Consider the following 26,396-nt stretch of genomic DNA (forward strand, 5'->3'; position numbering starts at 1 on the left):
TGTTGCCTTGCTCTAGACATTTCCTGCAGTCTTCTTGTCAAATATAAAAGTACAAGGACTTGAGTTTGATCGATTAGTTTATATGGCAGGTATATGCTGTTGTGGTCCGATCTGAATAATTTGTTCAAGCGGTTGTATCATTGCCTCAAACTATAGACCCTGTCTCTTATACACATCTAGATCATACAAACTGTCCGATCCAAAACTAATTCTGGTAAGGTTTGGTATGGTATGGTATGGAATGTTGTTGATCTTGTAATGGTATTTATCTCCGTTAGGCTAAGTTGTTATCGAGGTCATCTAACGGTAGGCCCAGGAAACGTGTTGTTTCAACGGTGTCAGCTCATTGAGAGAGTGGTTTCAGATGTGTAGGATTAGCTGGGCTTGCAAAGAGGTGGTTAAAGTTATGCTTGAACCGCTGCATGCTGGACATATGTATATTTGATATGTCGGGGTCGATTCTGGATAAGTAGGACTTAACCTGCTATAGTATCCAGAACGAAGCTGCGCAAGGGTCACTCTCGATTCTCGCGGCAACTCGAGTTTGTCGTCTGATGGAACCCCTTTTGTATATGAAGTGTACTATAGCTTGCGTGCCATCGAACATTTTCTCTCGTTATTATTAGCACATATGTACATACATATGTATGTATGTTGGCCAAATCCTTCTCTATTATAACTAGCTTGCAACTAGTTACTTCTCAATTCTACCTTACATCAGCCACACACCAGTTTCGCCCTAGATATTTGCTCGTATTTTTTTTTATTTATGGGGTAATTACATAAGCACTTCGTAACTCTGCTCTAGCGTGGCTGCGGTTTCACTCCGTTGCCTTCATTGGCTCTTGACTTAATTTTATGTCTTTCGTGTCCAATTACCCTGAAAAGCTGATTGACATTGAGGTGAACAGGTAGTTTAGATAGTTGATGTTGCAATTAAATGAATCACCCAGATTGTAGAGCGGAATATAAAATAGAAAAGTAGCAAGCACACAAACTTTTTTAGATAATTGCAATAATTCTGAGCTCGATTGCGACAATACAATTTGTATGTACATATGTATATAGCATTCATTTAATTTAAAAGATGTGTTTTTGTATTATTGAACAACTTATCCGTTACTTCGCACGCCAAAGATAGCGCCCTTGTCTCAATAACAACGGATTGGTAATGAGCTGGCTTTCCGTAGTGCTCTTGAGCTCTAGTGTCGAAGTTCTCATTGGATATCGCGTGCGGTTAGCAGACGCTAGTCCACAACTAGCTTATAAGTCTCTAACTATTCTCATCATATTTAACAGTGTATCAACATGGACGATGATGATCCGAGATGAGAATTCGATAGAAGATCTTGGGAGCCATTGGCGTGACAGATAAATATCAAAGAAGGTGAAACTCCGAACTGTATGAGATCTACGGCGACGTGGATAACGATAAGCGCAAAAAATTCAACGAAAGTACCGGTTATGCCAAATCATTCGCATAGAAGATCTTCCTGCGGAAAACTATTACAACTCAAGACCCATGGGTGGACGACGGAAGCAAGAGCGCCCTCTCATTTAAATGAATGACCTGTCTGCGTTTGGAATGTGCAACTGTCGTGGTGTCGCATAGGATAAAGGCAGGATAGAGGCAACTGGCAAAGTTTTGAGTTCCGGCCCATGGTTGATGGAAAGATGAAGACTCCAATCCAACCCACATATGCTTCGCCGTATTTCGTTCTGACGTGTTCGAAACTCAGAACTCGCTGAGAACTCAGAGAAAAAAAGCTAGTGTTGCTTATTCAAAATAAGATGCTTTTGTATTTATACAAATGTTTGAATTGAAACCATTTTTTTTTTTTTTTTGTTGGCTACTTGCACGCTTTCTTGCTGTTAATATTTGCTTTTTGACGCTTTCTTCACGCCAAACTTCCTAATTGTGGTTTACAAATCACGTTTCCATCGCTGGAAATATATTTTTCATCAAACTCGAATTCAAGTTAATGACGCGCTGTCTACTAAGCTTACGAAAATTACCAGCCGCATGATGTTTTTGCGAAGAAAAATACCAATTTGCGCGAGCTAAATTTAAAAGTGATCAGCCAAATTGGCACAACGAAACGCCRTCCTGATAAACCGGCGTTATTCGGTTGCTTTATTCGGTGCTCGTGCGACACTTAAGATACTRCAGTAAGTCAGCGCACAAATAACGTGACTTTCTACGCTTGATTGGCAACAATAAATCGCACAGCGGCCGCACAAAAGGCGAAGCAATAAAGATTACTCATCAGCAGCAGCCGCCGCCATGGCAGTAGCAATCGACCAGCATATTGAGTGTGTGTGATTCCGAGTATATGCAAAGCTGCGCGCATAAAATATAATATCGACGATCGGCAGACAATATAAGCGCAGCAACAACAACAACAAAGACCGTTGTGGTAGCTGAAAACGTGTTCAACACGAGCGTTCGCAGTCGAGCGACAGCAACAAATTTGTGCTGCGGTTAGTGTTTAGCTTGTTGTTGTTGTGCAATGATGTTGTTATTGTTGCTCATGACGTTGTTATTGTTGTTGCTGCTGCTGTGCGCAAATAAAGACGATAAAGTTACTCATCAACAGTCTCTTAGTGTTACTTACGCTTCTGTGTGTGTGTTTGTATGTATGTAAATACAATATATAGTATGTATGTATGTATATGTATAAAAATGTATTAAACCGCTGCTGCTCATTATTATGCTTGTAGCCGCTGGATCAACGTCATTACTGCAGTTATTATCGCGTGATCAGCTCACAGCTTAACGCTTGATTGTTGAAGCTTCGCCAAATTTGTTTGTACGCGCATCATTTTCTTATTTTTACATACTTGTACATATGTATGTACATATCGTATGTATGGATTTTTGTTGTTTTATTACATTTAAAGCAGCTATTGTTGTTGTTATTTTGACACCCGCTTCGAATTTTGTTTTCTGCCGTTTGTTCGGGCTTTTGGCTTAATTTCGCATTACACCACATCTGTCTTTTTTATTGGTGTGTACAGCTGCCATTGTTTTTGCTGTTATTTTTGTTATTGCTGTTGTCTTTTGTGGTTACTTTTGCCTTGCTTGAGCTCAGCTTACTGCTGTTGCTAACTGCCTATAAGTCAGTGTTGTGTTGCTAAGTCAGCGTGCCGCTTAAATGATGGTTTAGGTCAACGAATGATGATACGACCGTATGTGTAGGCACAGTGGGCTGTTATCGTAAGATTTTGTTAGAGGTGGAAATAAAATTTTGAAACACGCTTCACAGTTGCAATTTTTACGGCAAARCAACATTTTTAAATATTTTTATCTTGATTTGGTTTGCTCAGTTTGTATGGCAGCTATATGCTATAGTCGTCCGATCTGAACGATATGCGCAGAGATTGCAGCAATCTGTTGGATAATATTCTGTCCCAAATTTTTTGTAGGTATCTTGTCAAATAATAAAGTCATACAGGGATTTGAGTTTGCTCAAGTAGTTTGTATGACAGCATTTATAAATATATGTATATGATATAACAGTCCGATCTCAACGATTTGTTCCARGAATACACCATTGCCTTGGATGATAATTTGTGCCAAATTTTATGTAGATGCCTCAACAAATAAAAAAGTTTTCTATACAAGTATTTGATTTTTATCAGTCAGTTTGTATGACAGCTATATGCTATAGTGGTCCGATCTGAACAGTGTCTTTGTGGATTATACCGTTACTATGGAGAAAAATCCACGCCAAATTTCGCGATGATATCTTAGCAAACAAACAAGTTTCCTATACAARGACTTGCGTTTGATCGGCTAGTTTATGCGGCAGTGGTTCGATTTCAACGATTTCTTCGCAGATTGTGCCTTTTCTTTGTATAATAATCTATGTCAAACTTTGTGTTGAAACCTGAACAAATAAAAAAGTTTTTGATATACTGTTTGAATATTGATGGATCACTTTGTATGACAGCTATATGCTATAGTAGTTTGATCTATACAAATTCTTCGCAGGTCGTAGCTTTGCCTATAATACTACTTTCTGCCAAATTTCATAAAGRTAACTTGTCAAATTAAAAAGTTTTCCATACAAAGTCTTGAGTTTGAACGTTTAGTTTGCATAAGTGAGCYCTCACAATAAGCCCACTGTGCAAAATTAGTTACTGAATTTCCTTTTTTTTCTTCCTGAGAACATTTTCTGCAACCCTTTCAACTGATTTTAGACGCTTGATAAAATCTATAATTTTTTGTTCACCACTTGTACAATTTTGTACCACTGTGCCTGGGAAAAACGTCAGTTATTTTTTGTGACTGTCTCCAATTAGATTTGCACACCATTATGTACATAAATTTGTCGATATTTATGTGAGTAATTTTACGTCTTCGTTGGCTGACGAATTAATAATAGCACTGAGCAATCAACAACAACAACAAATACCCTTAAAAAGAAACATGTTTTATGCCAATTGCTAACACTAGTGGTTGTTGTTGCACAATAAGTTGCGACTAACTAAGCGTTGCAAAGCACTTGGCAACAACGCGCAAACAATAAAAACAAAATGTGAGCAACGCCAAGCGCTAAAGAGGGAGCCAAAAACTGTGACAATGATCGTCAAGTCGAAAAGTCAACGCACCAAACTGACCAAACGCAAGCGATCAACAAACGATTGCAATGAAAATAATACATAWACGCTGAAAAATATAAAACTACAAACAATAGCAACAACCACAATAGCAACCGCTTGCTTCTGCGCAATGAGCCAAGTGAGTATGTCGCTTGTTGTTGCCAACTGCAAATGGGTTTCAAAAAATTGATGGAAAATTTTTGAACAACAACAATAAGAAACACAGCACAATGTGCTGCAACCGCACAATAAACACACACGCACGCTTAAGTAATGCTTGTATGTGTACACACATATGTATTTGGCCTAACAACGCATTGTTGCAACAACAAAATGTTAACTGCTTAGAAAAAGTGATCGCGTGAGGTGAGCAACGAGTCGTAAAGTCGCGCATGAGTCAGCCAAAAGACCAGCAAATAACGTAGCAACAACAGCAACAAGCGTCAATACAAWAATAACAACAACAAATAATAGGCAAAGAAAGATTTAGCAACAAACAATAAATATAGGCTTATGAAGGGGCTTGTGCTACTTGCCTCATTTTTGTTGTTGCTGCCACAACAATACTTGCATGTAYGTATGTGTGTATATAAGAAGTTGCTGTTGTGACGCTTCCGGCTCCGTTTGCTGCTGTTGCCGGGCGGCTTGCGAATTTCAGTTACATTTTGTGTAGCGAAGAGCACATTAGTTGCAAAAACCACAACAACACGCACACATACATATTTATACAWGCATGCTTAAAAAGAAAGGCAACGAATTTTAGATTTTTTGTTGTTGTTTTAATATTTTGTTGTTGTTGTTACAGTATTTTGCTGTTGTTTTAGTATTTTGTTATTGTTGTTGTTTTAGTATTTTATTGTTGTGTTGTTTTAGTATTTTGTTGTTGTTCTTGCTTTTTTTTTTTTTGTTTGTTTTCATTGCTCTGCGTTAGTTTCGACTTTTGGCCATTGCCCGTTAAGCAGCGAAATCTCTAGAAGCACAGCAACAATATGCATTGAAAAGCTTTTATTTATCGTTGATCTGTTGTACAGCGCCGCGCGCCTACGTAAAATATGCRCTGCATACATAAATAACTATAAAAGTGTGCGGTTGGCACACGTCGTAACGCTTTCTTCGACTTTTGCACATTTTTTAGTGATTTTTAGTGGAGATGAACGCTGTTGTGTGCCTATATATGTATGTACTTTTTGTTGATGTTGTTGGTTTGCATTTTTCGTACTTTGCCTTCTCGCCTTTTTGTCGTCGTCAACGACGCGTGATCGCGATGATTCAAATTCGATTGCTTTGATAATGTCTATGAGAACAGTTATTTTTATGCGGACCAGCTTGTGTTTGMATTTGCGGAAATACTTTATTGACGAGCGCTTGGCGACAGATACGATTCTAGTTGTGTTTGCTGCCAACCCCCTTGGTATGACAATAAAGTATACAAATATGTGACGAAATTTAGTGATGAAATTCATACATTTTTCAAAACCTTGCACTCACGTATTGAATATTGAGTCCGTAGCAAAGAATATAGTAGCAAATGGTTCTGGAAAAATCTTGGATTATAGCATATTTTATTTTTTCAAACCAAAATATTATTCTTTATACATACATACATATGTCTTGCCACAAGAGATGCGTCAATTATTTCCATGTTGCCTTGCTCTAGACATTTCCTGCAGTCTTCTTGTCAAATATAAAAGTACAAGGACTTGAGTTTGATCGATTAGTTTATATGGCAGGTATATATGTATGTATGTTCATATGTATGTACATATGTATATGTATGCTGCAGTGAAAAAGTTACTGTAGGCATTTCTTGTAGACGTTTTGCACACTACTTTTGCAATTTTACGAAATTTGGTACAGCAGGATATTTTAGACAAAGCTAAAAGCTTCGTAAATCATTTTGAGATCGAACTATAGCWTATATCTGCCATACAAACTGAACGAGCAAAATCCAATGCTTTTGTGAAAAACTGTTTTATTTGACAAAAAATGTCAAATGTTTTCTATAAATCATAAAATATTTCTGGTATTTTATGCATACAAATATACATATGTACGTATTTAGTATACTCGTAAGTTAATTAGCAATTCAAAATTAGCATTTCAAAATTTCAAGTTTTGCAAAATATTTTGTTTTCTACTAAATAAGTCATCAGTAAGTGTATRTAGTATGAGTGTATAAAATTACTTATTTATATTTATTTGCTACTTTGAAACATTATAAAGCGCTGAAAGAAATTTACTTGTTTTTGACTCATGCTTTGCCAAACATGAGAAATCGGAAGTTCGAGAAATTGTCCACATGTGGCCTCATCCATAAGAGTTCACAGKCAGCCAAATGCAAAGKTTATATGTATGTATGTACATATGCATGTGACTAATCAACATGTGCTACATACCTATCTTATCATTTGCTTAATATAATAAATTTACTAAACAAAATGTTTTTCTCTGCTAAAAAAAATGTTTGTTGTGCAAAAACAACGCTGCTATGTGCCAATTTTGAGTCACTGAGGCGGAAAAAGCCTAACTGAAAAGTTCGTTGGAACGGATGTTGAGTATAAAATTCACATTTKTAGTTTTCATTCGCATAATTCAAACGTTGTTGCCAACCGATTTTTGAAACGGTATAATTAAGTGCATATACATATGTACATATGTACTATATATATGTAGGCATTGTCGTCATTGTTAAAACTGGAATTTGAGTTTTTGAAGTGAGTAATAAACGTTGATGATAAGCAAATATGTATGTATGTATGAATGTATGTATGTATGAATGTATGCATGTATACTTATACTTTAGTATGTATGTATGTACGTATGCATGTAAATATATTCAGTTCAAACTTAGCATTATTTAATTACTCAAGTTTATTTTTCGTCTAAGTAATTTACAGTTTTTGTAGTTAACTGATAAGCGCGGTTGCCTTGAAGTATTAAAKGCATACTTGAGTTTCAAGCATACTTACTTTAATATGTATGTATTTATGTAAACTTATGCATACATACTTATGTATTTGAGCAGACGATAACATTTGAAGTGTTATTGAATTAAAATTATTAAATTGATTTGCTTTAAGCAAGGCAATGTAGTACAAATAGTAAATGAAGCCAACCAAATATAGTGATGTAGTAAYACTATTAATTTATAGTAAGAAATTTCTCTTTAAAAATAAATTTTATTGCATTAAAATAAAACAAAATGTTGTTAATTATAATTAATTTGCTATTAAATAGCTTAATTATAAAACAACTTCAAGGTCATTAATAAAAAACAAAAAGTTTCCATATACATACTTGATTTTGAAAGCTAAGTTTGTATGGCAGCTATATGCTCTACAGGTCCGATTCGAAAATTTTTATCAGAGATTATACCGTTATCTAAGGTAATACTCTGCTCTAAAATTCGTAAAGATAGCTCTCCAACAAAACAAGTTTTCCATACAAGAACTTAGTTTCAAACGTTCAAATTGTATGACAGCTATATGCTATCGTGTTTCGATTTCAAAATTTTGGTTCAGATTTTGTAGCGCTGTTGAGGATATTATTTTATAGCAAATTTTGTGAAGATATCTCGTCAAATAAAAAACTTTACATACAAGAATTTATTTTTAAAAGTTCAAATTGTATGACAGCTATATGCTATAGTGGTTCGATATCGACAATTTTCGACATATGAGCAGCTATTTGTAGAGTAAAAAAGTCTGYAAAATTTCAAATCGATAACTCAAAAGCTGAGAGTATACTACGCATATACTATACAAACAGTGAGACAGTTGAACCCACAGACGAACTTGTCTCAAACAACTCAAGATTCAATTTTGGTTGTTACGAACTTCATGGCAAACTCCATATAACTTTTAAAGGGTATAATAATAAGCAATTGTATGTATATAAAATAGCCAGTCATTCAACCAATTCGCACCGCAATCACCATTTACCAACACTCCGGTGACTGCAAAGMGTCTACTCATGCACATCAATCGCCTTCCCAGCAGCCAACACCGAGCGAGCACGCTGTAATCAGGCTACAATTATTTGTTTTTGTTTTTTCTCACAGCCAATCTTGTTGCAATCACAATTATCGCCTAAGCGAGTGTTGCACGAACACTTTTCCGCTTTCGCACAAATACTTTCCACGGCAAATGCGGCAACGCTATGTCGCCGTCTCCAGGGAGCAGGCAGGCAGGCGCGCTTGTTGCGGCAAATATCGTTGCCAGTGCTGGCGGCAATTAAATGCAGCGCTACTGTAAACATTTCAAAAACGTTGCCACATGGGCGTACATACTACATACGTACAGGCATAGCACATAAATATGGCCAGCGCAATAAAGAAGGTGCTGACGAACAAGTTACGCCAACAATTTCCCAACAATCAAACAAAAGCGCCGTGATAGTCGCCAGCAACTGGACAGTCGCCCAACTATACGCAGCTATGTGTGTATGTAGTAGTGTATGTTGTRTACACAGCGACAGGTTAACTGGTTAGGCAGGCGGGCAGGCAATAAAATTGAACTTAAAACGCAGAATATAAATTAAATCGCTTACTTGCTAATCACCACTCAGCCATTGCCGGCTACTTAAGTGGCTGGCGTGCTTGCTGCCTGCTGTTTGCTGCTGCCGCTGCTTGGCCATGACTGCTTGTGCGTTGCAGTTGTTGTTGCTGCTTGCTGCTTGCTGGCAAATAGTCATTATAATTATTTTTGCTCTTTTTTGGCTCGCTTGTTTGTACAACAGTAATTTACGCGCCTCATTCGTTTAAAGTTGCATTTAAGTTAATTTGCGGTTATTGTTCTGGTTAAGCATGGCACGGTGTGTAGTTGCTGTAGTTGTTGCGTGAATTTGCTTTGTTGCACATCTTGTATTATTATCGTCATTWTAATTTTTTGCTTTTCATTTAACCGTAATCGAGGCTACTGTCTTGCGGATCATGGCATATTAAGGCAAGATGATCGCGCAAATACACAGCACAAGCAGTCAGTGACTAGCTTGGTAGCCSGAGTCATCAATTTTCTTACAAAATATTGCTTGAAGAAGTGTCAACTTAACAATGATAGATGTATTTCTTGAAACTTCGTAGCTAGGCACMTTGTTGTTGATGGTTCCTTTCTTGAAAAGAAATCGAAGTAGGTGGTGTTGTAGTGACGAAACGAACGAGCAACTGGTATAAAGCCAATAAGCTGGCATAATCAGTAAAAATACTTTAACATTTTAATAAGGCATCGAACTATTCTCTTCGATTGCATTGTATAATATTGAAGTGGATTGATGAGTAGTTTTTTGAGTAGAGCGCTAAGCTTAAGCCTGACGACCGGAGAAAAGCCTCATAATTCAAATATTTGTTAAGCGACAAGTAATTTTCATATYTTTGCCAAGAAATTTCCTTCCCTAAGATTTATATGAACAAATACTCATACAAACCTTCCAGTGCTTGAAATTTTTCATCTTGACTTGCGTAGAAATATTCTATGGAGAGTAAGGCTTACCATATGTTTCCATGATTTTGTCTATAGTAGCCTTGAGGTCCTTAACACGTTTGCAGTGGTCGTCATCACAAGGGAGGACTCTCAACCGACGCCTTTTTGATATTTTCATTGGGGTCCCAAACCCAGCGCGTAACCCTGGCGTGGGATGTTTCGCCTTCTCACTTTAGCTAGCCTTCAAACATATGTATGTTTTTTGGCTACCCAGAGGATACTTGKTYTAWGCCCGGAAGTCGTGAACTGCTTGAGCCATATGTAATGTAAAAGAATCGTTTCGGTTTCGTCGMTAGTAGCATTGAGGACACTAATCGAGCGAATGGTTAATTAATGTCTCATCTCATTTCAGATCGCAGCGGCATCTTAGGTGAACATAAAGTTGACGAGCTGGCAAGGCGGGCGCTTGATCTACGCTGGGCTACCAATGGTTCATGTTTGTTGCAAGATCCTTTTGGTCCAAGATCCATCGTAAGATATATAGTAAGCTTTTTGCTCACAGTATGACTAGCACCTCCCTATTTGTCGGCATTCTTTCGGCGTCTACCCTGTATGGTAGATAAATAATCTTAACAGATGCCAGCTGCAGAAGCTCTAAATACTTCCTCCTTGTGAGATCAAGGCTAGAACAATTTGGTGCTCATACTTTCAGATATCCCATCGAACTGTTGAGAATAGATGTTAAATGTCAAACAAATTTTTATTGGCTACAAGGTGCTTCACTGACTTAAAAGATCGAAGATCGTTCGCTTTAGCTGTTTCTTTCGAAAAATTTTAATGAAAGCTTCATGCTTTAGTCAGCATTTAAAGTAGTAGCATTTCTTGTGTCATATCTAGGCCAAATTTATCCACAAAAGATATTTTAAAAATATGGCAATCAAAAAATGTATAAATATACTTATGAGGTTATATAAAAAATATTTATACATATTTATTTAAGTCTCGCAGCTGTTGGAAAATTCCGTGGGGTTGAGGGGTCTCTTTCATAACTGTTTTATGATTTTAAACAAAGGTGGCATATTGTTTAAACAAAATTTTTGAAACATGTGTTTCAGAAATTGAACTAGAGGAAAAACTTCAGAAATGTGAAGAGCGTGTTTACAATTTAGATTATTAAAAAAATTAAAAAAATAAAGTCAATATTAAAAGAAAGATCAACTGAAAGGTCTAAAAAATATTTTAGGGTTTATTTATTTTTAAAAGGTGGTTTGCCAAGTTCGAAAGGGGCGAAATTGCAGCACGAGCCCTCTTTCGACCAAAAACAACGACGAGTTTATGATTCGCGGCAGCGTTTGGAGATGTTCAAGCGTAATATGTTCGAGTTTTTGAGTCGACATGTGACAATGTATAAAACATGGCTGCATCATTTTATTCCGAAGTCCAATCAACAGTCATCCGAGTGGACCGAAATCGATGAAACCGTTCCAAAGTGTGGAGAAACGGAACAGACGGCTGACAAGGTTAAGTCCTYTGTATTTTGGTTTGCGCATGGAATAATTTTTATTGACTACCTCGAAAGAGGAAATACTATAAACTGCGACTGTTTTATAGCGTTGTTGGCCGGTTTGAAGGACGAGTATTAAATCGCCGGAAAACTGTCGTATTTAAAGAAAAGGCAAGTGCTGTTTCATCAAGACAATGCACCGTGTSACAAGTTATGAAAACAATGGCAAAAATACAAGAATTGGGCTTCGAGTTACTTCCGCATCCACCGTATTCTCCATATTTGGTCCTCAGCGAATATTTTATGTTCTCAGATCTCAAAAAACTGCTCGTTTGGAAGAAACTTTCGTTGAATGAACAGTCCATCGCCGAAACTGAGTCATAACTGACAAAAATGGTATAAAAAAATTTGAGAGTCCAATTGAAAGGAACAACGGAATTGAATAAAAAAAAACGAATTTTACCAAAAATATAGCCAGAGACTTTTCAAGTGACCTACTACCTTCAAGAAATTCGGCATGGATTATCGGCCGTGGCAATGGTATCCGAAGAAATCTTCAAGATCGTACCAATATACATATGATTTAGCTTCTGTATGGAACGTTTTTTATTTTTGAAGTTTACATTCGGTACAATCGAAGTTAACTTTTTTTTTTTTTTGTGCAAAAAATATTGTTAGTCATATTTGTCAGCGTTGTGGTATGCATGTTTTTCTGATAGAACGCTTTCGGTGAATACCCCAAAACCATTTAAAATTATTAAAAAAGGCTGTAGAATATTTAATGTTTGTTACGAAATATACATAAACAAGTAAGGAAGTACTAAGTTCGGGTATAACCGAACATTTTATACTCTTGCAACTAAGATTAATTAAGACCGAGCTTTTATTTTCAGGTATGTGTGTTATACTGTCACTCCGATTCYAAGTCGTATSRTCATACTGATTATTTATRYATTGGGTAGTCGAAAAAAAAGTCTTCTCGTATTTTAGCAATAGATTTTGTAAATCTGAAGAAMCTCGTTATATTTTGAAAGCCATCAATGAAATTTGTGAACTTTACGGAGACAATGCTGAATCAGTTCGTGTAGMACGRCAATGGTTCGATTGATTCCATTTTGGAAATTTCGATGTGAAAGATGCACCTCGCTCTAGTCGATCTATCGTTGAAAAAGTCGATAAAATTAAGAGAAAKATTGGCCAGGACCATCACATAAGCAGTCATGACATCGCYAAGGAACTTAGCAGACAACTTCAAACGGTTTTGAACCATTTAAAAAAGGCTACAAAAAGAAGCTCGATATTTGGGTACCACATGAATTGTYTGTGAAAAATTCAATGGAYCGAGTTAACATATCCGATTCYTTGCYGAAATTAAAWGCGGATTAAGTATGAGAATAATGTGCGAAAAWGATTGTGACGCTCAACAAATGTTCGCAAAGCCAGGATTGATGCCTCGGAAGGTTATGCTGAGTGTTTGATGGGTTGACAAGGAATCATCCAGTATGAGCTACTCCAGCCTGGTCGAACGATTGATTCTAMATTTTACTGTCAACAACTGATGAGATTGAAGCAAGCAATCGAAAAAACGTCGGGAACTGATCAACAGAAAGGACTTCATCTTCCATCAGGTCAATGCAAAACTCCCTTAATGGAGTACTGTTGGCGAAAATTACTTGTCACAGTTTTTCGCAGAGAAAGAAAAGTTTTACAATGGCGCGAGTAATATCTCGAGCGAAAAAATGGCAAAAAGTGGTGGATAAAAATKGTACTTATTTGGTTCATTGACGTTCTTTATAAATATAAAAAAAGTAAGTTGCAGTTTGATTAGAAATACGAAAATACTTTTTCGATTACCCAATGTATAACACTATATCTACTTCGCCTAGTTTTAGGTGATGCGTTCAAACGTTAAGTGAACAAAACTATTGAACTCTGTAGCGACATGTTGCAAGTGTACAAAAATTGTTGTGAAACATTAATTTTTTTGTTCAAATATAAAAAAGGGTTTGTGAAACAAATACTATATGTTTAACAAAATATTTAATATTTTGTGGAATTCGAAAAAAGCACCATTCTATTCACTTTCTGTCGCTGGTGAGTCACCAATATTGTTAATGATGTGTGTTGAACTGTTTTCACAGCTGCGAAAACCAACAAACAAATTGAAACATGCTAAATATTTTATCAATAAATAATTAATAGTAATTTGTATGTTGACTTGTTGTCAATAGACATCTTATCACTTGACATTGTTTTGCAACATCGGTGCTTCTGTTCTATCAACACTGATGACTCAAATGGCACTCAGTGTTTTTCCACAGAATATTTGTGGTTACTTTATCAGGCAGCTGGAGATGTTTTATGATGCGCTAATGAATTTTAAGTTTAKACATTGGGTAGCATGACACAGCTAAGTCTTTTAACAACTCCAATAAGCAACTGAAAACGCTTTACTTTTTGTGAAACCCAAAAAAGTTTAACTCAATTAAATTTATTACTATTTAATTTTCATTTTAATGGCTTGAAATTTGACAGCTCGCAGCTAGCTTATGCCCTGAGTGACAAACGTCAGCGCACACGCCTTCTTTAAGCGGAGGCATGAAAGCGTGAAGCGGCAACAAACTGTGCCCAACACACCCACTGCCACACCGCTAACCAAACAGGCAAGCCACCAGCAAATCGCGCGACTAACGACACTGTCGGCACTTTCAAAATTGCAAATGTCTAAATTAGAAAAATAATTTTTGAGTGGTTTTGCGCAAAAATGGCATTTGCGGGTAATAATTCGCGCCGACGAAAAAGGCAAACAGGAAAACTCGGAGACGTTTAAGGTCAAAATACATTAAAAAGATTTGACAAAATTTAAATAATGTACGAAATGTGCTGCTGGCAGTTGGCAGAAAGCGTTGAAAATGTCATTAGGCGACAGTTGTGTGTATGTAGTGTGTTTGTATGTTTGTATGTATGTGTATGTACGTAAGCTCTTTTATTATTTTGAGGAAGTCTGGAAAAACTAACGTCGAAAATAATGAAGACAGATGYGAAAAAAATCAAAAACTGCAAATAAATGGCAATAACAGCAAAAACCATTAGTATGTACATATGTGTGTGTATATGTATAGATGTGTGGTGTTAAAAATGGGCGATGTCGGCAAATTCGACTTCGATTCAAAACATTTTGTTTTCGCGCTGCCTCCGCAATCAGCGCTGCAGCCGGCTTACGGTAGACAACGGTTACTTATGCAAACACACACACAAACATACATATATATGTACATACATACATACATACATACATACATATAGACATACATATATACATATAATGCAGACCGAACTGAGGCTGAGGTCAATGATTCCATTTGACTATGCTTGCTTGGCTGACAGTTTGGTTGGGTGCTTGCCGGCGCTGYTGAATTGTTGTTGCCGCGCAGCAGCCACGCACCAAATTACAAATATCAAAGCAGTTAAACAAAAACAGATGCATGTACGTATGTATGTATGTGCTATACATATAAAAAAAACGGAGACGTAAAAAGGTAAATAACAGAAAAAACAATTAAGTTTTATAAAAAAATTGAACGGAAAATTACCAGCACTGGAGCACAGCAATCAACAAAAAATGGAAAAAAAGAAGTGGAAAAAATTKAAAAAAATTGGAAAAAAAGCTAAAAAAATATATAAAAAAATCGGAAAATAAGAGTAAAAACTGTATGAACAAACAAAACACCGAAAACTAATGCAAAACAACAATAACACCAACAAAAAACCCAGCAACGCAACAACAGCGCTCAGCGCTCATTGCTCTCGATGACGATGACGAATATACAARAAGTGCTTCAGCAGTTTCGCGCTTGTAGCGGCAAATGAAATCTAAAATTTGAACGAAATCTGCAGCATAATAGGTTGTTGGTGAACGCCTGAGCACCGCGCAACAACAAATTATGGCATTATCATATAATAATAGTGGCAACCAAACCGCATTCAATCAACGGCTTTTGTAGCGAAATCAAATTAAGTTAATCCAAATTAAATTAAGATGGCGCGTAAAAGTGTTGGTAATTGGTGAAATGCTGATGATTAGTTGCTTACAAAACATGAAAAAGTACAATGGTAGAGTTTGGAGCGAAAGAAAAGCAAACAAGTGCTGTCTGATTGAGTTCATTATTTGAACAGAGAAAGTTGCTACAGTTTCCTCTACATTATACGATCGCTAAAGTGACGACGCTAATGAAACTGATATTTTCAAAATTACCAAAATAATACAGAAAGCTTGAAGCGCTGAAGTTGGGCAAAATAAGCGACTGCGTTGAAAAGAAGAAGCTGTTATGTCGATCCAAAGATTAGTGTGAAAAGCCAAGCTAATTTAACCAATTTCCTGCCTGTCCAGCCGTCTGTAAATATACCAACTAATTCCTTTAGTTTTGAGATGCCCATCAGAGATTTTGCAATTATCCCTTTGACTCCAATAAGCTGCTCATTTGGTGGAACGACTGATATCTGATTGGAATTTTAGTCGTGGGGTTACATATATGATCCAGTCATACCTTAAAAAATCGCTTTGGAAAATTTATATCGATTTTTCCAAAAAAGTATTCGACAATTCGTCATTTTTTACCATCTTAGAGCCAGTACAACAAGAGTCCTGTGGAAAACTTCTTTAGGCTTCTTAAAGAGTGTTTTGTGGTTTTAACAAACAAACAAAACGCATATAATTTAATGCGTATAAATTAAGGTTATGAACTTAGCTTCATTATTAAGTTAAAGGATTGGCCTGAAGTTTAAAAAKATTTCGGGCAAGTGATCGTCTCCGCTGGCTGGAAAAAATTCCAGTCGGGATGCTAGTCAGCAATTGGGACCGTATGCCAGCATAAAGCGCCGATTATTATCTTCCAAGGCGTCTATCTACTCAGGCTTATCTGCGTAGGCAAGCGACTACATTACTTCACAAAAAACATTCCAGCGGCGTTAAATCATATGATCTCGTAGGCCGAGATTGAAAAGTAATACGCCGTCTTGTTGGAACCTTGTCCACAGCAACATCCTCTAATACAGGCATGAAAAAGTCATTAACCATGGTACTAAAAGTTTTCCAATTGACCCACTACGGGCGGTTTCAGTTTTGAAGAAATATGGTCCAATGATTCCATTTGCCTATAAATCATACCGAACAGTAACTTTTTAAGTATTACATACTGAAACGTCTCAAAAAAGGACAAATAATAACATTATTATTACTTCAAATGCGCCAATTTTTCGTTTCTTAACGTAACCACCTCGTTTTGGGTCTATTCACCGAATATGCGACGTGTTTGATAGTTGTTCGGCTTCAATACTTTCACGAGTTGTATTTTGTAAGCCCAAAAACCAAGGCTTAGGTTGTAAAGGCAAATTGGTTGCTCCTAACAGGTAACTCAAAACCACGTTAGGCAAGATTTTATGAAATCGGTAAAAGGTCTTTAAAAAATGTGCGCCAAAATTGTAAAAGCGACGGAGAAAACTCAGAAAATAGAGTTTACGACAATTTATTTTGGAGTACATATAACATCAAAAACGTTAAGTCAACAATGGAAGAAATGAAAAGCACTTTGAAGACCTTTAAGAGCTATCATGTGATCTAGAAATACAGCGATTTGTGGTCTGTGAGTAGGTGGAATCATYGGTCCATATTTCTTCAAAAATGATGACGTTGAGAACGTAACCGTCAATTGCGAACGTTATTGTGCTATGGTAACCGTCTATTTGATACYTATAATTAAAGCTTTTGATCTCGGCGACATTTGGTTTCAACAAGGTGGCGCCACTTCCTCACCAACCAATGGATTTATTGAGAGAACACTTCGGTGAGCAGATAATTGCACGTTTTGGACGTGTCGATTAGCCACCAAGACCGTGTGATATCACACCGTTAGACCTTTGGCTGTGGGAATATGTAGAGTTTAAACTCTATGTCTGTCATTTGCCAGTTACCAGTCGAAGAGCTCGAACGAATCATCGAAAATTGGATGTACGAATCAATGGTTGTACCCTCTGAGATTWAGCCAACATTTTAAAGAGATAATCATCAAAAARTAAATGCCAGAGAATATTCTTTCGAATAATAATAAACATTCGCCATTARATTTGAAGTTTCTGTACTTTTTTTTAAGTAGGAAATCTCGATATGGATCACTCTTTATAACATTTTCACCACTACATGGCCAATATAAACTTTATTTTAATGATTTTTATGCAACTTTCACCATAATTTCTTTTGCTGTCAACCGAATTATTTGCTTAACTTTCTGACCCACCTACACTAGGCAGCACATGCGCTTGTTGTTATTGTTGCAACTGCTGCATTTCWTTGCAAATGACGAGTTGCAGTCAACATTTGCCGCAGCACTCATCAACAACAATAAAAAAATAAGAAATAANAACAACAAGTGCGAAAGGTAATTTGGAGCAGGAAGCAGTTTGCGAGAGCGCAGAACACACAATTACCAGCAACAGCAAAAGCAGTAATGAGAACAACAACTACAATAATAACGAGCACAAAAGCATTAAAGAACAACAACAACAATATTCATAACGATTACAGCAACAACAACAACAACAGAATGAAACATACCAACAACAATAACAGAAACAACAACAATTACAAACACAACAACATTTAAAAAACAACAGCAACTGCAAAAACACAACAACAATAARCGAAAACATCAGCAATGCACAGCAATCAAATGTCAGCGGCAACAGCCGTCCCAACACCGGTGGCAGCAATAAACGACCGAGTCGATCCGTTGGGCAGCGCTCGCCTAAAGGAAGGGGCTTAATGGCGTAGCGRCAGCGGGACTGGCAGCTAAAGKTGTACACATGCCAGCATACWGGCACAGCAAATGGCAGCGGAAAACGGAGGAAAGCAGTAARCAACAACAAAAGGAAAAGGAAAAAGGCACAAAAGCAAAATAGGAAMTCGCAACTCAAATTGCAAAATCACCGACTAAGTACAACAATGATTGCTGAAGCAACAAATGCAAACAGTTAACAATAAACAGTGTCAGCTACAACAACAACAGCAACTGCATTGCCAGCAGCATGTTACAAGTGTTGCGTACCAACAACAACAAATCATTGAAGCATTATAGCAGCAACAACAACAGCTAAGCGTTATAGCAACGGCAACAACAAAGCCTACATGAAGTACGAAATAAGTTGAGGAAAAAACGGTTGAGCGCAGGCAACAATGATTACAGCAATCTGCAATTGCAAAGTGCAGCTCACGCACACACTACAAAGGTAGCAATTGTGCAAATATATAACARTGACAGCAGCAACAACAAACACCGCAGCYAGCAATAACAATTGTCAGTGTAACAAACCAAGCAACAATGGCGTTTGCTTATGTGCAACGCGGCAAGCAACAACAATAAGCGTGATTGACTGATGGAACGAGCGCAAGCAAACAATCAAATGTATGTACAAGTATGTATGTATATGTATATATATGTATGTGTGTGTATATGCGCAACGATAATAATAACTAACGTATTTGTAGCGAACGCATTCACCAGTTAGCGCTTGGGCGGAGCGTTGGCAGTTGTTGCTAGGCGCACTGAAAGTCAGTAAAACTGCAAACACACATGCATATATGTTTATTTGCTCACATGCATACATACATACATATGTACATTGAAAATCATTGTGAAAAAAACGTTGAAAAAATTTGTATAAAAGTGTGTTGTTTGTGCAAGAAAATCGCATGCACGCTGAAACGATCATTTTGTTGTTGATGATGTTGCTGTCGTCGTTGCTAACATGCGCGGCGACCATCCGTATGGAAGAGTTTTCAAACTAGTACCGCAAGTCCAATAGTAGAGTTTTCGAACCAGTCAGTCATCTTCTGAAAATCGTGTAAAATTTGATCTTACAATCATCATTTTGTCTTTGCCAGCTATTTCTTTTTGCTACCATACACAAAAATTTATATTTCGATTTAAAATCGAAAATTTYGACATCCCGGCGAATAATATTTTTCAGCTCTTCATATCAAAAATATTTTCTAATTTCGTGTGGGGTATAAAAACCAATCGATTTCGCATTTTTATAAGTGTGAATGTTGCCGTTTGTCTCTAAGTGCATACATATGTATATACATATGTACTTGTGTATACATGGCATATGTAATGTCTAGGCCTGAGCGTGTGTTATTGGAAGCCGCGGTTAAAACTAGACACAATTTCGTCTCATTGTTGTTATTGCGCACAGCTTAACGCGCTGTTGTCAAGTGCATAATATTGTATTTTATACATACATATACATATATGTATATATTTTTTTGTCTTCATATATGTATATATTTTTTTGTCTTCAGTAACAGCATACAACTTACGCTTATTGTTGTTGTACGTTTTGTGCACTAAACCATGACGTGTGTCTGTCTGTCTGACGAACTGTTTGACCGACTGTGTGAACACCTATGGCTGCTTTGCTTTCCTTTATGTTATTAYTGCTATTGTTGTTGTATTTTATGTTGTTGTCATAATTTTTTGTTATTGTTGCTATTTTTTGTTGTTTTTGTTACTTTTGTTGTTGTCGTTTTTGTCGTTGCTATTATTGTTGTTTTAGTTGTTGTTGTAGTTAATGTGGTTGTTGCTGCTATCTATGTACGTGCTTGCAGYGCTACAGTGTCTAACTATGTACGTTTGCTTATTGTTGTTGTACTTTTCAACTCGCTTTATACAATTGTTAGCGCTGGCTGTTATTGTTGTTGCTACGTTGCTATGTATTTTCATATTGTTATATGTGAGTTTGTATGTGTTTACACAGACAATATGTTTGTTGCCATGCCGCTGAGTCCGCTAATGACGTGCATTCGTTAACATACATACATACATTGTGCATATGCACATATACATATGTATGTACATACATAAATGAAATGACGACAATGACACGCACGAACGGRCGGCTGAACGAGCCGGAATTATTTTCCCATTTAATCATTACATGTATTTAATTATTTTATTTACTTATGTACATATTTTCTGTGCGATAGCTCACACATAAATACATACCTGTATATGTGTATTTAATGGAAATGCAACAACAAAAGACTGACAACAAACAACGCTGATATTAATCTCAAACCAACAACAATAAAACAATAAAGCTGCAACATCATTCATATTTGCTATTTTTTCCATAAAACTGCTTATATAATTAACTATCTTTTATTGCTTGCATATATCATATACATACATACATACAATGTCTGATATTTATGTGTAGTGACACATAATAACGCCCTCATTAGCCCACATTTATCTTCTGGCGCAAATAAATGTAATCCACGAATTAAAGCCAAACAAATTATTCACTTGGCAAAATTACTCGCCTATGATCAAAAAATTATGCACAAGTGCTTACTTACTTATTATAATTATATKTACGTATGTACATATATGAATGCGTATACATACATATGTAAGTTTATAGGGTAGCTAAAATAGTATTAATATTTAATTTCATAGTTATCTTTATCTTGTTGTGAAAATGAAACCGCTTTCAATGTGCTTAATGAAAGCTTAACTCATTACGAGATAAACAAATCGAGTATATAATACAACAACAAAAATAGTAATATATATTTCTGAAAGCCGCTACCTTAATTTCTTTGTTGTTAGTATGTAAGTACGTAAGTCTCATTATGCATACTACTTCTCACCGTTTTTATAAAATAATTAAATTAATTTTTCTTTAATACAATGATATTTTACCTCAAATAATACCAAACTGATTAGAACGCAAATTTGCAGTCCTTATACATACATATWCATATGCATGTATGTACATGTGCCCAATTATCAAATAAACTTGCCAACTTACTCTTACTTTGCTACAAATTTGATCTCTTAACACTTCTTTCCAAAACCTTGAAATSACTTCGCCCTCTCAATCAAACTTCCAGCATTCTTATGTTTACTGTATAGTACATACATACATACATACGTAAGTGAATTTTCGCTTTCAATGCTCACTTTATTAGTTATGCGCTCTTACTTCSAATTGTTACAACTGCATATCAATGCTGCGCGAAGGGCTCGCACACCCTCACACTAATACGTTCGTATATGCGTGACATAAGCTGCGTGCTCTTCATTYGCGAAATGGCAATGAGTGATGCTCTGATTGTTTGCATTGTTATTGCAAATTRTTTAATATTCGAAGTTGAYCTTCAAAATATTATGCATGCAATAATAGCTAATCAATACTCYTGAGAGAATTTAGAAGAGTGTCGAATTTCGAAATTTGGTCTTTTTTAGAATCGTGGAATGCAGAATATTCCAGGAATGCAATGTAACAGTAAAAATATTTATTTACAAGTGATTAAGAGAGTGGACACAAGTAATTCTTGACTGATGTCGCGAATGTTTGTTAAAATTAGTGAAAAGTATTTGTTTAAAGTGTTAAAGTGTGTTTTTCATTAACTTAAAGTTAAAATCGCTAAGAAATGCAAAAGAGTAGTGTCGTGAAAGTTGTTGTGCGTTAAATTTCTCGAAAGTATGATTGTCTACATATATTGTGCAAATTCCTTAAGTGTGTTTTAGGGTTCGTTCGTGGGTGTGTATATGCTTKTATGTATGAACCTAACAATCTTTACGCGTTTCGCTGTTGGATTATGTCGCATGTGTCGGGTAGTAAATGCTACAGTGTTGYTATAAAAAATAGCGCGTGGCGTAATATTGGCAAAACAAATTTGAAAAGGGTAAGTTTATAATCAAGTTATTTGATTTTTATGCAATAATTATATATGTATATTTATTTCATAATTTATATTTGTATTATAAAACTTTTCTGTCTATATGTACATACATACATGCGAACGTGTAAATTTTTTTTTACTAAACAACCGAGTATGTAGGAAATTTTCTGCAAGTAATTGTAAACAACTGTGTCTAAGAGACTATAGATCTAAAACCGTATTCGAGTTGGCGATTTTTAAGCGAAGTTTGTTTAGGTATTACAATGATTTGTTTACCARTCTTTGAGATATCCGAATGACATTTAATGCTTAGGTGCTTTTTATACTCTTGCAGCATGTGTCTACAGTGTATAATAGTTTTGTTCACCCAACGGTTGTACGTATCGAGATAGATATAGGGTTACATACATATRTATGTATGTATATACATAAATGATCAGGATGACGAGACGATATACATACATATGTATTGAGTTTAAGATATTAATTATGTTTCAGTTTTTTATAAATTTTTTTAAACTTTATTTATATTTTTATTTTTTTTTATTAATTTTTGAATTAAATGTTTTTGTTTTTCCTTAAATTGGTCATATTATTTCCAAAGATACAATTTTTTTATATGCAGAATTTTAAAGTAATAATTGGTACTATGATTAATGCGAGAAGGTCATTTATTTAGTTTAGTTTATTAATTTTGTTAATTTATTTTCAAAATGTTTAAGCATTTTTTTATACTTTTATATATGTACATATATATATTTTTTTTATTTTTATGCTTTCTTAAATTTTTCATATAATTTCCAAATATTCAAACGTTTTTTGTATTTTCGTTTATTTTATTTGATTTAACATTTTTTATATATAATAATTAATTTTTTGTTTAGTTATATATTTTTTTGAAATATATTTTCCTTGAATTTTTTATCTTATTTTCAATGATGCAAATCTTTTCAGTTGTACGTTTTATTTACCTATTTTTAAAATTTTGTTAATTATTTTTTAATTAATTTATTTTTAATATTTTCCTATAGTTTCTTCATTAGCAATTTATTTTAATAATAAATCAATAACTAAATACGCCAGATACAATTAATTTTACTACCAAGATGGTATGAGCCATGGTCAAAATTGCATGATATGTGTGGCACGCCCACATTTGAGTAAAAACACTATCTCAGACCCGCTCACCGAAGTAAAAAAAAAAACTTTTTTCTGCGCTAATATACAGATATAATTGTACATAGTTGATATGTATGTACATATGTACATATGTATGTATAAATATTCGTATCTCTGTTATGAGCAATAAGTAGAATTCTCTAACAAATATSCCTTGTTACAATCACTAGTTTGCATCGAACATGTTCTGCAATAACAAATGTTTGCAACTACTCCGTAAAAAGTAATATTATTGTGAAACCGATAACAACCGTTCGAATGTGCAGTTGACAACAACAGCATTGGCAAGATTCTCAGATAAAATCACATGCGCTGAGTCATCTGTGACCAAAGTAATACATGTGTCACTATGTGCATAAAAAGCAGCTTMTCGATAACTCATCAATGTTTCCGCATAATGTTGCCAATAGCGGACAGCTAGCGCTGAAAAGCCAAAGCCAAAAACAAAAAGCAATGTAATTACGACGACCCCAACGGCTGACGGYTGAAGCAACAGCAATAGCATTAATAGCATATTATACCATATACTATGCGCTAACAACAATTGCTGAGCTGAGGACAGCAATTACAACAGCAACGCCAAGCATGAGCGCTAGCGGCGGCGCCGGTAGCAAAAGAAGCAAAGCCAACACCAGAAAGTAATTAAAATATAATAAATCGCGCTGTGCTTACAGTGAAGAACAGCAACAGCAAGCATATAAGACATACATACATATACTACGCGAGGTGTTGCAGCGAAAAATCAGCTGTTGCCATTACCATTGTACATAGTGGTGTTGTTGGTTGTTATAACTGCAGTTGATTTTTATGACTGCCATAATTCTTATAATTACTGTTATCGTTACATCGTTGCTGTGGCTGTATAGTTGCTGCTGTTGTTGTTGTGATTTTTTTTTTAAATTTTGTTGCATCAGCTGATGATCGTGGCGGATACATGAAGGCACAAAGGCGGTGAACAAGTGCCGCGCTTGACAACAGTGCTGCCTAGTAAGACCAGATACCAACACCAGTAGGATATAAATACTTTAGATCAGGTTTTTAAGTCTTAAAGGAAGAAAGACTATATAACATACCTCTCATACAGCAGATTCCTCAGACATTTTAAATTTCGTCTTAAAATATCTGGATTGAAACCGACTCACAATCGCTTAGGTTAAGTTGTTCAGTATGAACCGTAGAACATTTCCAGCATACTTGATTAGATAGAACAACGAAAACCAACATGTATATATTTAGATGAACATAGGTAGGTGTACTTACAGGATGCTGGACACGCGAGAAAAAGTCGTTTCAAGTGCTTCTCATATTGATTCAAAAATAAAAATGTTAAAAWATGTAAAATAATACATATACATACATACATATGTGCATAGAATTGAGATTGACTCTCAATATGTCTTTTTTTGCGATTCGAACAGATTATGCTAACCAAGCGATTCAGCCATCAGTGTAAAAGTAAGTCATCTGACAGCTTCGCAAAATATTCAAAAAGTTCAAAAAATATTGTAAACTCTTTTCTGTTATTAAACTATCCGTTATGTGTATCTACCAGATTTATTCACTTCATACTACTCGCTCGCTGTTGCCATGAACGTGCCATACAATAAATCTTTTGTCAGTTAATAGGACCACTTACAAAATAGGAAATCATTTTACTTTTTTGTATATTCTATCAATTCCACRTCTTTAATTCAGTTTTTTAGCTTGTTGCTAAGTAATATTCAAAGGCAACTATAATTTTATGATTTTGCCAAGAAATCAACTTTGTATACCCTGAATAAGGTGCATACATACATATGAATGTATAACATGTATGTATGTATTATATGATCATTTGACGGAACCGCAGATTTCGGACCACTAGCATATACATAGGTGCCATATAAACTAAACGATTAAAATCAAGATTTTTTTCTTTTTACATCTTTTTAAAGTAATMGATCTAAATCAAGTTCTTCTGTGACCCCTTTGTATTTGTGAAGGTGATATATGTATTTATGTCTAGCTTCACTGCAACCAAAATTACCGCTTTTTTGCTTTTATTCAACACTTAAGTGTCTAATTGCGATTTCCTACCTCCAATTTTACCAATTTTTTATTTGAGTTTTTTTGTTTGTTATTCAAGTCGTTTCTCTATTTCTATAATAAAATTTATTCATCGTTAATTCGCCGTTTTTCAACCAATTTATATTAATTTCGTAAAGTTAAAGTTTCGCCACGATCGTGCCATTAAGCGTCTTACCAATTTAGTGTAATTTATTGACTTCTTCCTTTTGCAATTTCGCAGCGTACGAACGCCTTTTCTACTTTGTAAATTCAGAGATTTACTTATGCTGAGTTTCAATTAATTATTTTTATGTTATTTTTTCTTATAAATTTTATAGATYTCAGTTGATTTCGAAAATTGTGTTTGCATTCGCGCGCACGGTGATTTCGATTTATATGCGTTTGCTTTCACGTAGATTTTTGTTTATATGTATATTTTGTGTTCATGTACATATGTATGTATGTATGTGTGTGTGTGTGGTTGACCAAACAGTTGGGTGCGGCAAAATTTATGGTTGTTGGTGAAAATTAATCTTCATTTGTACATTTACTTTGTTACAAGAATTTAATAAAATTTTGTTTTTGTTTAGACAAGAAACAGGCGCTAGAAGAGTTTCGAAATTTCGATTTTGACATACAAAGTATGTAGGCAATAAACGTGTTTGTAGACAAATAGTGCAGAAAAACTTTTATTTATTTGCKCAAATTTGTGAGCTAGAATTTTGGAAACTAATTTTATATGTAACTACAGGGTATAATATGTACCTTTTAAGTTTGCACGAGGTTTGTAACAACCCGAAACGTCGGAGATCCTAGAAAAAATATATAGAACGTGCTTTAATTTTTGAGATATGGAACTGAAATTTTGCACACGATTTTCTTATAGTTAAAATCTGCA

At 35.4% G+C, this 26,396-nt stretch overlaps 1 long non-coding RNA gene across 2 annotated transcripts in view; it reads left to right on the top strand.

The window, feature by feature from the left end:
- LOC108968275 overlaps positions 1 to 26,396 on the top strand; it is a 179,188-nt gene that overhangs the window by 54,213 nt on the left and 98,579 nt on the right. The window contains exon 1 of one of the 2 annotated variants that reach the window (XR_001993327.1): positions 21,915 to 22,276. The exons of the other annotated variant lie outside the window; for it this stretch is intronic. This is a non-coding gene — a long non-coding RNA (uncharacterized LOC108968275). Of the gene's footprint in view, positions 1 to 21,914; positions 22,277 to 26,396 lie in introns of those variants that run through there. 2 annotated transcript variants of the gene reach the window in all.

This window comes from Bactrocera latifrons, unplaced genomic scaffold (genome assembly GCF_001853355.1).
Source record: "Bactrocera latifrons isolate USDA-ARS-PBARC rearing strain unplaced genomic scaffold, ASM185335v1 scaffold_208, whole genome shotgun sequence".
NCBI classification, from domain to species: domain Eukaryota; kingdom Metazoa; phylum Arthropoda; class Insecta; order Diptera; family Tephritidae; genus Bactrocera; species Bactrocera latifrons.